This window comes from Silene latifolia, chromosome 7, assembly GCF_048544455.1.
Source record: "Silene latifolia isolate original U9 population chromosome 7, ASM4854445v1, whole genome shotgun sequence".
Lineage (NCBI taxonomy): Eukaryota > Viridiplantae > Streptophyta > Magnoliopsida > Caryophyllales > Caryophyllaceae > Silene > Silene latifolia.
In genome coordinates, this window is record NC_133532.1 from 71079766 (window position 1) to 71094369 (window position 14604).

The window sequence follows — 14604 nt, forward strand, 5'->3', positions numbered from 1 at the left end:
GGTAGTAGAAACACTTTAGGACCGCGGAATTCCCCCTCTTGCCTAGACAAGAAGAAGGGTCGTCCCCTTTCCATCATGCAACAAAGATGAGATCAATGGATAAAACGGACCAAGATGTTTTTGAGTTTCACATTGGTAGTTTGCTTTTTGATTTGTTTTCCCCCCAATTTCTTGTGGCATTTAACTTTTTGAGAAAATTTCTTTGCCATTTTTTATGTTTGGCGATTTCATACTTGGCAATTTCTTTTGGATTATTTTTGAATATTTCCAAAGTCACCCTAATTTGTAACGAGGGTGCTTTTATTGAAGCATAGGAGTTCTCATTTTTGTACTCCTCTTTTCTTTTGATGCAATTTTTGTGCAAACTTTTTTATTTTCATTTTCGTACTTGAACTCAATTTGGAGAGTTTTTTACACATTCCCTTTTTGTTGGCAAAATATGATGATAGAAGTGTAAGGACGGTTGCATGGCATCAAGGTTCACCTTGGAATAAACGGTAGCCAAGAAGTTATCACACCACAAGGTACTCTTGACTAGGCCTTAGTCCATGGGTCAAAAGATACTAGTATGACACATCTTAGGGTGTCTTGAGAGTATTCTAGCAAACAAAGTTTCAAGGAGAAATATTATCTACAAGGCCTTATATACACTTGTCAAGCTTCCCAAATAGGCATTTTCACAAACATTTCTAACCATGAAACTACATGCCATGATGCAACTAACATATATACACCTCTAATGCATATGCTTCTATCAACTATTATGCCATGTAAACTAAATGCTACTCCTAACAACACATAGGTACACAAAGCGCATCAACAAAATAAACCATATCCTCCTTGACATGTAAGCCCATCCTCCTCATAAATAATGAAAAGAAATGGAAGGGAAAAAGGGATTAGAACGATCATACCAAGCAGTCTTCACATTACCTTACCTATGCCTCAAATGTAGTGTTGTATCCATGTGAGAAGAGAACAAAAACACAAGTATATACAATTATACACTACTAAATTAAAGAACATATTTTTGGTTTTTGATATTTTCAAATTTTTATGGATTTTGTTTTAATGAAATTAAAGAACATATTTTTGGTATTTTTCGAAAATTTTCAATTTTTATGTATTTTGGAATATAAATTCCCATCCTCCACTTTATTTTGGACATTGTCCTCAATGTACATGTAGGAGTAAGAATGAAAAAGAAAGTACATGTTTTTTGGATTTTTGAACTTATGGAAATGAAGTACAAATGCAATGATATGATATGAATGCATGCTCTAACTAAATGCAATTCTATATGACATATATAACAAATGAATGCAATCTAAACTATACTATATGATGCATGTTTTCACCTATGATCAAACCTCCCCAAACCGATTTAAGCACTATTTCTAGTATAGAAATGAATAGATTTGGTCATTTGTGAATGCAACTAACTATATGAAATATATCACAATGCAAACTAATATATTTATGTTACAATGCAACTGTACTATATGAACTAACTAATGTGGATGCAATATGGAATATAATAGAAATGCAACTAAATGCAATACAATTATACATGAGAGAAAGGAAAAGAAAGCGTATCATACAAATGGAGGTGGTGTGGTAGATATCTCTTGCCCTTTCACTCGTCATCATCATCATCATCATTGCGGTATCCACGCCCGCTAGAACCTCCTTGGTCATACCCTCCTCCTTGACCAAAGAATCATCCACCTTGGTCACCAAAGTTCCCGTCTTGGTTCCCTTGATTAGGGAATAAAAGGTGCGGTTGAGCCCAAGATGGGTGAGGGTCTCTAGCATCGATATACCCTTGTTGAGCCATGTTGTAGTAGGGGGGGTATTGAGCCAAGTAGTTGTCAACCCTCCCATCGTAACCTCCAAGATCGACACGTTGCATGAGCTTCATTAAATCATTCATGTTTGGAGCGCTTGGATCTTGGGGAGCGAATGGCACATGTTGTGTAAGGTAGGCGGAATGGGTACATAGGGTGGTGTTGCATTACCCCGTTCCGGCAACTCACGAGGTGGATGAGGTTGACGAGGTGCTTCTTCTCTTTGTGGTGGGTTAGGGTTAATCTCAATGGGGAGGAGGTAGTTTGGTGTAGGTGAGTACCGACTCAACCGTGGCTCGGTAGGTGGTACGTTCCACCCGATGAGGATAAGTGAAGAGCATCCCTTTGTGAACCACTCCACACTTCTAGCTTGATTGTAAGTGCACCACCGGTGGTGGTTGAAGATAGCATCTTTGTCAATCAAAGTGCTCCCTTGGAGCTTTTCATAGGCCCCATGAAGGTTAAACCCGGGGCAAAGTTCATTGGGCATTATTTTGATTAGGCCTCCCATCACAAAGGTCTTAATGTTAGAATTCCCTTGAGCATAATCAAAGAGCCTTGTAAGCATCTCAAGGGGTGTGTTGAAATTGTAAGCCCTCATCCCTTGAACATTCAAGTAGGATTCTAAAAAGGTCAAGTCAAGAAGGGTGCACCTATATTGTTCTAGCCTCCCATTGATGGTTCAGGCTATAAAGCGCTCGGTGATCCGAATCACCGGATGTTGGATAGCAAAGGTGTAGCATTATTTGAGGGAATGGAGTTCCCTCTCGGAGATGGCTCTCCAAATATGGTTAACGGTGAAGTCGGAGGGCTTATCGGTGTTTTCCCTCGACACTTCAAGACCAAAAATGTTTGAAAATTGGTCTAAGGTTAACCTATGGTTTTGATTACAAAGTCGGAACTCCAAACAAACATTTCTCCGTGTATTAGTGACAATGCGGAGACTACACAAAAAATCAAGGGTAAGACTCAAACAGGTATCCTCATGAGCATAGAATAGCTTCCCAAGACCCAAACCATCGAAGAACATTTTGGTTTGATACCTTATGCCTAGAACTTCTAAAACATCGGTATCAATAAATTGAGTGGGCTCGTAATGCTTACCTAGCAAATGTTCAAATTTTTGGCGGTGTTCATCGCTAGTGAAGATTACCTCTGGTAAGTGTTCGAGTTGTGTAACACCTTGTATCACCATATTTTGACGGGTCCTTGCCTCCCTTGGGATGGATGAAGAAGTACCCTTTGCGCCTTTTTGGTGCGGTATCGGCGGATTTCTTGACCTTGCCTCTTAGGTTCATCATTTTGTTGGTGGAAAAGTTAGGGTTTTGGGTGTTTTTGTGATGGCGATTGTTGAGAGATGATGATATGAGATTTTTAGAAGATAAGATAGGGAAAATGAGGGATGGTGGGGGTGTTTATAACAAGGAAACAGGTGGGAGACGAGCGGTCCAAGGCCGGGCTCGGGCGGATAAATCGAGGATCCAGCCAAAAGCCGAGCCAATCCGAGCGTCCCGAGGGTGATCCGAGCGTCTTGAAGATGCAGTCTGAGCGTCTTACTGAGAGGATGCACGGATTCCAAGTCAGTGAGCTTTCGTATTTTAAATCCAGTTGCGGACGAGCGGATTATGGGAGAGACAAGCGTCTTCAGACGGGATAGGCGGATTGTTGTGAATCCGAGCAGATTCTCATCCAGTACAGAAATGTTCCCAAAGCGCTGTCCAGGACGGGCGTCCTAGGGCCAATCCAAGTGGATTCATTTTGAGACGAGCGTTCCCTGTACGATCCAGGCGGAGTCTTAGACAGTGCTGATTTTTTCTTGTAGCAAGGCTCAGGATGAGCGTCTTACTACCAGGACGGCCGTCTCGTGTCGTTCTTCGTCCATCCCTTGTTTCTTTCATTAGAATTCTTTCCCTTACACTATGTGTGATTTCTTCTTATCTTTATCTGAAAATATACTCAATGAATGGGTAAGCAACCCTCTCTCACTACTCTCATGTAAGAAAATGCAAGAAAAATAAAGGTATAAACAATATTATACAATGCAAAGATGATGGGAAGGAATATATTACAAATGTTGGTTTGAGATAGGACTCCACCAAACAAGCTTGATTTGTCGAGATTCTTTGTCTATAGAGCTCAAGGCTCTTAAAAGAAAATCAAAGGCTTGTGAGCAAGCCCCAAATAAGCATAAGTATGGTTTGCTCCAATTCAACATAAAGCTTGGCCAAGGAAGCTTGTCATTCATTCTCTTTTTCAATTTTCCCTTGGCACTTGAATATTTGCAATGCTTCAAACTAATATGCCCATGATTCTTGTCAACACAAGGTATGAAGTATGGCTCATTTTCATCCGGAGACTTCCACTTACCACCTTCTTCTTCAATTTCGGCAATGATGACGATAGCACTTTGATTATTCAATTATTAAAAAGTAGAAGGAGAATTCTCATAACATTGTTGACCGGATGCTTTAGGAGTTGGAGTCGTGGGTGCCAAACGTCCACAAGTAAGTTCATTTGCAAGTTTGTTCTTGAGTTTTTCCACCAAGTACCCTTTATATGATGATTTGACTTTTTGGAGAAGGTCCACCATATCATCTCCAACAATCATAGGTTCCATGGTAGGTGTGAAATGGTCTTCATAGGCAATAGGGGAGAGATATTCATTTTCTTCATGATATGATATCTCAAATTTCTCAAGGATGGGCTCCTCAAGTAAGGTGATTTCACATGTCCATTCTTCTCCCTTATTCCAAAGGTCCTTGCAAGACACATATTCTTCCTAAGCTTCTTTAACGATCTTGTCATCATGGCTATCCACATAAGAATCATAGATGAGGGCTTCATCTTTCTTCGATAGTTCATCTTCCACCATCTCAATATTCACATCAAGGAACACGTACACCTTTATACTCACAAGGGCTAGGAGTATTTGGCGTACTCAACCTCATGTTTTCTTCAGCAAACACAACACTTTCGTAATCACAAGAGCTCAAGGAGATTGGCTCTTCCCACTTCTTATCTTCCACATCAAAGATTACTCCTTCAAACTCGGATTCATGATCAATGTCTAGACAATGGTGAGGAGTAGTTATTTGGGCTTCCTTCATTTAGGCAATTTGAATCGCCCACTCCTCACCTTGGGTAACAATGCGTTGAAGAACATTGTCCCTATTTTGGCTCTCCTCTAGCATTTGTTTGAAGAATTTTTGTTGATCTCCCATCATTTGGAGAATCATATTTTGAATGGGCTCATCTTCTTGTTGTGGGGGGGGGGGGGGGGGGTGGGAAAACGGTCATATTGTGGCGTTTGAAATTGGTTGTAAAGTGGGTATTGGTTGGATGGTTGTTGTGGATATTAGATGTGGTGATTTTAGTGGGAAAAGTTGGGGTAGTAGTTATGATTTTCATTGTACGAGTTATAAAAGAGGTTTGTGTTGACTTGCTCCTCAAACTCCCCATACCCATTGTAGTCATACTCAAAAGATTCATCACATACTCCATATGTCAAGTCTTGAGCCATCATAGCTAAGACAAGGAAACAACTACAACCAAGAAAACTATATAAAAATGGTAAGAACGACCTTAAGGAACCAGTTCCTGAAGGTTAAAGCAAAATTAAAATAGACAAACAAACAAGAACTTAATCACATAACACCGTCCCCAGCAACGGCGCCATTTTGATTGAGACTGTCATTGGGGCTCTCAATCAAACACATTCATATTTCTCAACAAACAACTAGTTAGTGGTTAAGTCGAGGTCGATCCACGGGACGGTGTGCTTTGGATTATAAGTCTATCCATCTCAATTTATGCTAGTATAACAATTGATTTGGGTTTGTAGTTGTGTTCTAAACTAATGCAAGCAACAAAGTAAAACAAGCAATAAAGCAAGTAAGGATGTAGACAAATAACAAAGGATACTAGGATGTCATGGGATGTCATGGGATCATAGGGGATTCAGGGGAGTTGATCATACAAACATGCTCTCATTTATATGGTAAGCCTTTATTATTGTGATGGGATCGAGTTGGTGTATAAGCTTGCAATCCCTAGGAAGGTTTGGGTCCCGGAGCCGACTCGATTAGATTGTACAACACCTACAAGTCGACTTATCCTTCTTATTCAACTATATGCATGGTCTAATGATGCTCGAGTCGGTGTATAAGCTTATAAACCCTATTGAAAAGATAGGTGATGGGTGAAAATGCAAAGATTCATAGGCTTGCATTCATCAACCATAACATGTGCATAAATTGAAATCACAACAAGCATGCAATTTATTTATGAAGCTATATTAGATTAAACATAGATTAATCCTCATATGTGTTTCCCCTAATTCCCCACTAATCCTAGCTAAATAACTACTCACTCATTATCATGTTAAACATGTCGTTAATGGTGTCAATCATCACAACAAATATAAACATGATAAGAGAATGAGGAAATAAACAATAAAGGGTAAAGAGTAAAGAGATTATACCAAACTTAAGATAAATAAATGGAAAGGAAAGAATAATAGAAGAGAACTTGATTGATTGATGAAGATTTGTCAATTCTCCAATAATAACCCAATAATCTTCAATTACCCAATAATAATAAACTTGAACAATAATTAAGGAAAGATTAATGTGGAATGGTTGAGATTCATCTATTCTAATCTAATCCTAATCTAATCTAAGAGGATTTTCTAGTATAGGAATATCCTCTTGATTATTACAAATGGAGTATATATAGTAGTACATCATTAGGTTAAGAAAGGGTGGTTTAGTAAATAAAAATGCTATGTTTTAAATAGGGAATTGCAAGTCCCGAGGGAGATGCGCATTTTGGACTGTTACTACTAACCCGATTCGCTCGGATCAGCTTGAAGCACGGTTGCAACTGCCAAGGGATCCGCTCGTTTTGGTAGGTAGATGCTCAGATCAAAGGTCCCAGATCCGCTCATCTCGTGCTCGGGCCACTCGGATCTGGGCAGGGAAATTCGCCCGTCTTGTGCTCAGGACACACGGATCCTGATGCAGTTTTCCACCTCTTGCTTCAGAAGCCTATGATCTACGCATACTCTTTATTCGTACTACATGGGCCATCGTTCTTGCCTCCTCTTCATACTAGTTCATCTAAGATTGTCATCAAACATCCAAATATGCACGGGAGATAGCAATTCCGTCTCATTATCTCCTTTCCTATAAGACATATAAAATATACTAGGAAAGCAAAATAGGAAGGAATTGACGGATAAAATGGTCATGAAATGCTATAATAGTATGCAAAATGGGTTCAATTAGGGGACTAAACGTGCGCAAATAAGAGTCACATCAGACAAGAATACCAGCAAGCAGCATTGGCATAGCACTCACCATACTCCCTCCCACCAACCCAGGATTGAATCCCCTTAGCTACACTCCCCTCCCCTATCGTTTTTTGCTCCATTTCAGCTGTGACTTTGCCCCCTTTTCCAAGCTTTTAAACCCGAATCGTTTTTAATCTACATTCATCCATGACTCCTTCCCCAAGTAACCTACCTTCTAGAGCCTTCTAAACCTCCAAAATATCTCCACGTTTTTACCAAAACCGAGCCCTATCATCTCCTCTAAGAAACCCTCATCTCCACCACCTATATACCCCATTTTCACCCCATTTCAAGAGGTTTGAAAAAAGTGTAGAGAGTCCCTTAAGCATAGAAATCCACAAACCTAAGAACACCCTTGAAACCAGAAGAAAACCACAAGAAAAATCGACAAGCACTTTGTCTTCGCGAGTTTTCCAACCGGACCAGCCCATGTTTGCCCTCGTTTTTCACACCCTTACACCCAAAATGACCCTGTTTATTTACATATCTCAAATCTACACTCTTCTAATATTCGAAAACATCTTTCCAATCGAATTTTCGTTGAGAAACGAGTATAGAAATCAAGTTTGAAATACAACCTTTATTTCGAAAAAAAACGTGTTTGAAAAGCCATTTGTATTCCTCGACGGCGGTCCCTTGGGAAAGATCTACTATCTTAGGAAACAAGACATTTTCAATGATACACGTCGGTCGAGAGAGCATAATAATCCCTCTTTTCTCTTTTTTATTTCGTTTTTTTAATTTTTTTTTATTATGTTATGTTTTTTCGCTCGTAAAAGATCGTCTTACGCAAACTAAATGAAACTTAGTTTAGTATCAGTATGAGTTAAAGTACCATTCCAACATCTGCGTTGACTCGAGTTTAAAAGGCTAATTCGTCTGAAGTGACCGAAATGTCTCGCTCGTTTACATATTCTCGTGTTGGAATAGGGAAATTTATTAAAATGAGTTTATTTCGATTCGTGAAACGGTCTTTTTACGCTCATAGTTTGTCACGTTTAACTCGGCACTTTTTCTTCTTTATTCGTTTTTTATTAACTATAATCGTGACACGATTCTTGAGGCAAGACTTGCTAAATAACATGTTTAAATCGACGATTTATTTCAGTTTGTAAAATATCCAATTCACTTACATTTTAGGAAATAAAATGAACTAATTAATATGTAAATGAAATTTACAACTTCTCTTATTCTAATTGAATCCATCCCTTCTCTCCCCTATTTCTCGCTAGTACGGAAGCGTGTGTTCATCATCTTTTAGTTTTCACTCTACGACTAAAAATGGATAATTTTTGACGCAAGATTTGCTTTGGGAACCGTGTATGATCACACGGCTTTCCTCCTCCATTTTCTCGTTTTTTTGTCTTTTAACTTCAATTTTTTACGATCCTATTTTTCTAAATTGCAGTCGTTATTAATTTGTTAGCATTTTGAATTCAATTTTATTAATAGATCGTATTTATTTTGTTATTTTGTTTAACTCATTCTATAAATCAATTTGGCTGGCTTAGATTTGGTTGGTTTTAACTTGTTTATTTTTCGAGTCAAATATTTTCAATAAAACCTTGATTTTATTTAGTTAGAATTGGATAACGTCTAACTCTATAAAATTGAGCGATGTGCACACATTACGAGGAACGACCCAAGGCTGAGCTCTAGACCGTGAGCCGGTCCCTCGTTTAGGAAGAATTTCGAGGCCTAAGGCCGTGTCTTGTGTCATGTGTCATAGGTTTGATTTATGCACTAAACTCTAACGTTTTTTATTCTATCTCTCTTTGTATGCGTTCTCTATTTTCGAATGAACTCACATGGTAAATTAAATTGAAAAGTTTGTTTACATTAAATCGACTTAGAAGCTTAATTCCCATGTTAAGAATTAACATAATAGTTGCATTTCTCACATGTGCTCATAACCAAAATAGCCATTCTTTTCCATTAGTAGAGGTCGTTATTGCTACGGGTGGGGTTGGGTGTTTTTCTAATGAAATTATTTAAACTTCCTAACACGTAATATCACACGAATCTAGAATCTCTAAAATTGGTTTTATAAATTCCATTTAAAAATTTTGTAGCGACTCTTCCAAAATGTAAAATATTTTTTTTGAAAAGAAATATATCGTGGATGAATTTCCCTTGTCCACACAGTCAAATGGAGTGTTTAATCTGGTGGGTTACGAGGATGAGGAGAATGATGGTAATATTGAAACCTATGCAGCCCCTAATTCTTCGGACTTTACAAGTTGAATCGTCACTAATTGATTTAGAGAAGCATGACCAAATATTCTACTCTAATTGTGAAGTTAAAGATAAATGGTGTAGTGTGATAATTGACGATTTGAGTTGTACAACTGTAGCTTCAAGTGAGATGGTTTCGAAATTAGTTGTACCTACCATTGCTCATCCAAGTCTATATGATTTACATTGGTTAGGTGTTGACAAGAAGGTTCATGTTTCTAAGAAAGTTCGAGTTTGTTTTTCTATGGCTTCTTATGAATACGAGGTTGTGTGTGATGTGGTTCCTATGGATCGGATGCTTGTCACATTCTCTTGGGGCGTCCATGGCAATATTGTTGGAATATGTGTCCTCCGACAATAATGCGATCACGACTGTTGAACATGATGATCACATGTTTAAGTCTCATTAAAATGAATACAATTGGGAAGTAATATTGTTACTGTCAACTGGTTAACATATATCGGTAATGATTGGCTAACTAGAGTTTGACATTACTGTCGTGTGACGGTGGTGATCAGTTGACCCCCTAGGTCATACCTAAAGGGCAATACTCTTAATTGATTATTTAATTAATCGTATAATGTTGCGAGTTAATTAAATTACTTGAAAATTGACGGACGATTTTGGAAGTAAAATTTACGTATCAAATTGAAATGTGATTAAATGAGATACGGTCTGAGTGATTAAATTGTATAATTACTCGGATGAAATAATTGTTTAATGTAACGATTAAATTGAATGAATTGTTATAAATACAATCAGTTGTAATTTATAATTGGTAAAATATTTTGGTACAAGTAATTATGATATTACTAAGTAAATTTTGTATATGACGTGTTTTTATTAATACGTTGATTTTTAATAAGTTAAAAATACATAACAAAAATATGTGACACATGACATGTTACATATAGACAATTGACAAAAAATAATATGGACACCATATTATGATTGTACCGAAATATTGGGGTGTTAGGTTAATAATTGTGTTGATTAATTTATTAACTAAACATAATCATTACCTAATTGTCTAGCCATGCATGCCTATGGACTTTGTTTAGAACAACAACTTCATGCATTGGCTCCCCAAAAACCCCTCCTCTTACCCGGTTTTGAGAAGGCAAAAGCCATCATGGCTTTTGTTTTATTTTTACCAAATAATATACAAAAGTGTTGTAGATTATTTTCATTCTATTCCATCAAAAATAAGAGATTTTTAGTGAGATAAAAAGCTCTCTTCTCCTCCCTCTCTAAACCGAAAATATTCAAAGTGTTAACAATATTTTTGGTTCAATTTTCTCATAGATTAATATTATACTAGTATTGTAATATTAATTAGATTAAGTGAAAGCCTTGGGTATTAAGCTTAGGGAGAGATCTTACTCTTAGATCTTCATTCTTCCATTGGAAAAGCTCAAGAACAAGAAGAGAAAGGTGATCTCTCTTGTGCCCTAATAGCCGAAATCAACAATGTAAGGATATGATTTCTCCTCTATTTATATTGATGTTTGCATGCATAAGATCCGTTTTAATTTATGACAAGTTAATTAGACATATAAGAATATGTTAACATGTATATGAATCTACATTTCCATCAATCGGTATCATGAGCCACGGTTGTTTGCATGCAAATTGGTTAAAAGTTTTTCCGAGTTATATGAATAACAAAATAAAACTTGTAAAATTTGTGTTATTATGATATATCACGAAATAATTACATGCATGTTAATATTTCTGGTCCTAAAGTGTTTTAGGATATTTTGGTTAATTTTTCGGATTTTTATTGTTCATATTTAATAATAATGGCATTTAAATGTGATTTTATGAGTAAAAATGTCATTTTTGGTCGAAAATTAGCTATACTTCGAATTTTAAGTTGTTTTTTGGATATGTTGTCACACATATTATTTTGAGATAACCTGTAATTTTTCATAATTTTTGCACTTGTTATGCTCGAAAAATGAATTTTTCATTATTAAATATGGATTTAAGAGAAAAATAGGTTAATATGAGTTAAATTTCGAATCTGGTCATAGAAAATTTATATGTTGTCACATGCAATTTTACAAGATGTGTGTAAAATAATTGGCTATAAAGAAGTCTTTTAGCATGATTTATGAATTTTTGAAGAAAAATGGCATAAATAGTGACATTATTAATGAAAATTAATAAAATATAATCTATGACTTAGGAAAAACGTCTAATGTTGCATTTTAGTCACTTTTTCAGATCTAAAATTGAAAAGTTAGTGAAAATAATTTTTCCATGTTTTTATGATTATTTTATTAAATATCGATAAACCGCAACATTGTTTTTCCGGAAAATTTTCGAAATTTTTAACCTAAGATTTTGAACATTATGAGTGTCATGGATTTTTTCCAGAATGTTCATGAATTTAAATTTCAAATTTTGAATTTATTTGGAATTTTTGGGATTTATTTGAAGTTTAATAGCTTATTTTTGTAATTTTGGTCCATTTATGAACAATTTTGTAAATAAAAGTTAATTATGGTCAAAATAATTAGTGAAGACTATATTTTGAGACCTAAGAGGTTAGGGTAATTAACTCATGCATAAATATGAGTTTATGCATTTTTGTGATTATAAAATGTTGAAATCACGCAAATCCGTAAAAACCGAGTAATATACGATATTGGCTAATTAAAAGGCGATTTAGCATAAAAAAATGAGCATGTTCATACATATTATAATGCTGCATTTTTCTTTATGATTGTCATAATTTTAATTTATGTAATTTTGAATTATGTAATTTTACTTAGTATGGCCTTAGATTTTAATTGGTATTTCCCGAAATGAATGGGAATATCGATTCGGTTGTAATTTTTATTGTGATCTCGTATCACCGTTTTGTAATTTAATAGATTTATTTTATTTTAGTTACAAATGTATAATAGGAAATTATGTAATTTATTATGTAATTTTATTCATTCCGGAGTTCCAAAAGACGGATTTCTTCAAGAATGGCGATACATAAAGACGGTGTTACCTCGAGATGTGTGCCACAACCGAAGTTCAAGGGACCAATGGAGTTGGTTTCCGAATATGTAATAGATTAATAGTTTTTCTTTTTTAGGAAAGGCCATACTAGGATTTATTTATTCTTTTATGCTTGCATTTTATTTATATGTCACATGCATTGCTAAATCGCCATAATTAAAACATGCATCTTCTTTTATCGAATTTATCGACCGTGTCAATTAGAATTATCGTAGTTCACCGCTTTAGTTCACTTAAAACGTGATAGATAATAAATTGACATGACCTCTCGCTAAAACAATTAATTGAGACATAGCCTTACCAAATAGTAGAAACCATGAAAACCTATTTCGCGAGGGAGTGCACTCGGCCATCCCGGGGTACAAACCTTGTTACGTAGGGGAAGTGGGTGATGAATGTTTATCCACCGAATTCGTGTTGATGAGGGTTGTATCGGCCATCCCGTGCCCAAATTAATATGAGTTTGGATCATGGACACATTTATTCGAAATTTGGATTGAACTCAACAAAAGTAATTGATAAGGGTTTCATCGGCTATCCCGTGCCCTTGTTGATGTGTTTTGGGCTATAGATAAAACATTAGAGTAATTTTATCGACCAAGAATTCTAAAAGTAGAATCGATTAAACGTTAATCCACCGAGTTATATTGATAAAGGATGTATCGGCTATCCCGTGCCTAAGTCGATATGAATTTGGGTCTTGGAATCATTTATTCTAGTTGGGTAGAGGTCACTAGAAAAATGCTTATAACTTGTTTAAATCATACATTTTTACGAGTATTATTAAAACGACATTTGTTTTACTCCTTATATTTTATTTTGTAGACCACTTCTTATTCATAACAAATGGCAACACCAACTCCTAATGCTACACCACTCGCTACTTCATCTTGGCTCCGATCCTTTATGGATCGATGTAAACTTGAAAAGAATGGGTCAAATTTCTCCGAGTGGGATGCCCAACTCAAATTAGCCGCCGAGGGTGACGACAAGCTTCGTTACCTTACCGAGGCCTCTCCACCCGAGCCCTCCACTAGGTCCACCGCGGCCACTAGGGAAGCCTATGAGGCTTACCAAAAGGAGTCCGCCGCAATGAAAAATGTCTTAATATTTGCGATGGAGGCGGAACTCCAAAGGAGAGCCTTCAAAATGGGCAATGCTAATGAGATTTACTCCAAACTTGTGACCATGTTTTCACAAACTCCGCGGATCGTCCAATATGAGGCGGCCGCGGCATTCTTTGATCTCGACTTCAAAGAGGGCCAAAAGGTTAGCCCTCATGTGCTCAAACTCATGGAGGATATCAAAGCTGGAAAGATCACTCCAGTAGGTAAATGACTAACCTTCTTTTATGTTTCTAATTCAACTATGGTATTATGATGCAAAGTTGTGATAATGTATCTCCCTTTTTATTGTAAATAGGGCCTCCACCAAGCAAAGACAAGGGAAAAGAAAAACAAGCATGATAAACCATGGAGAAGCTAAGGATAGCTTTTATGGAGCTTTGTTTTTCATTGTCTTATTTTAACTTATGTTTTGAATTTTTAGAACTTTAAGTTTCCGTGTTCGACATGGAAAGGTATTTTGGATAATGGTTTGTATTTTGGATGATGGTGACTTGGTTTGCAACCCAAGTCACCCGTTTTATCATTTATCCTTTTAATGTTCTAAATTTCATCTTTAAATTGCTTGCGTTTTGAAACATAAGATTATTCACTTAAAGTGATCTAATAGACAAATATAATGACGGGTTTCATTATATGTCCACATGCTTAATGCTTGTGTATGATCATTTATAAAGCGATTTTGAGTCTATGAACTCTCTTAAAGGAATGTCAATCACCAAGTACATATATGAAATCCTTTTTCTTTATTAGTCAACCTATGAGGTAGTTCTCCTTATACTTCAACATCATTAATTTGTGTCTCATATGCTATCTTTGAATCGATAGTGTATTTATTCTAAAGATAGAGTGGGAGAAAAATGAGGACACAACACACAAGGCAAGATATAATTGTGTACTTGTGTAAATGAAGATCTACGCAAGAGAGAATGATTTGAATGAAGGTATATCTATTTACATAGTATACCAAATAGATGAGATCTATAGTCTCGAGTTAGTTCTAAATGACTTAAGAGACCAAGTGAAGTA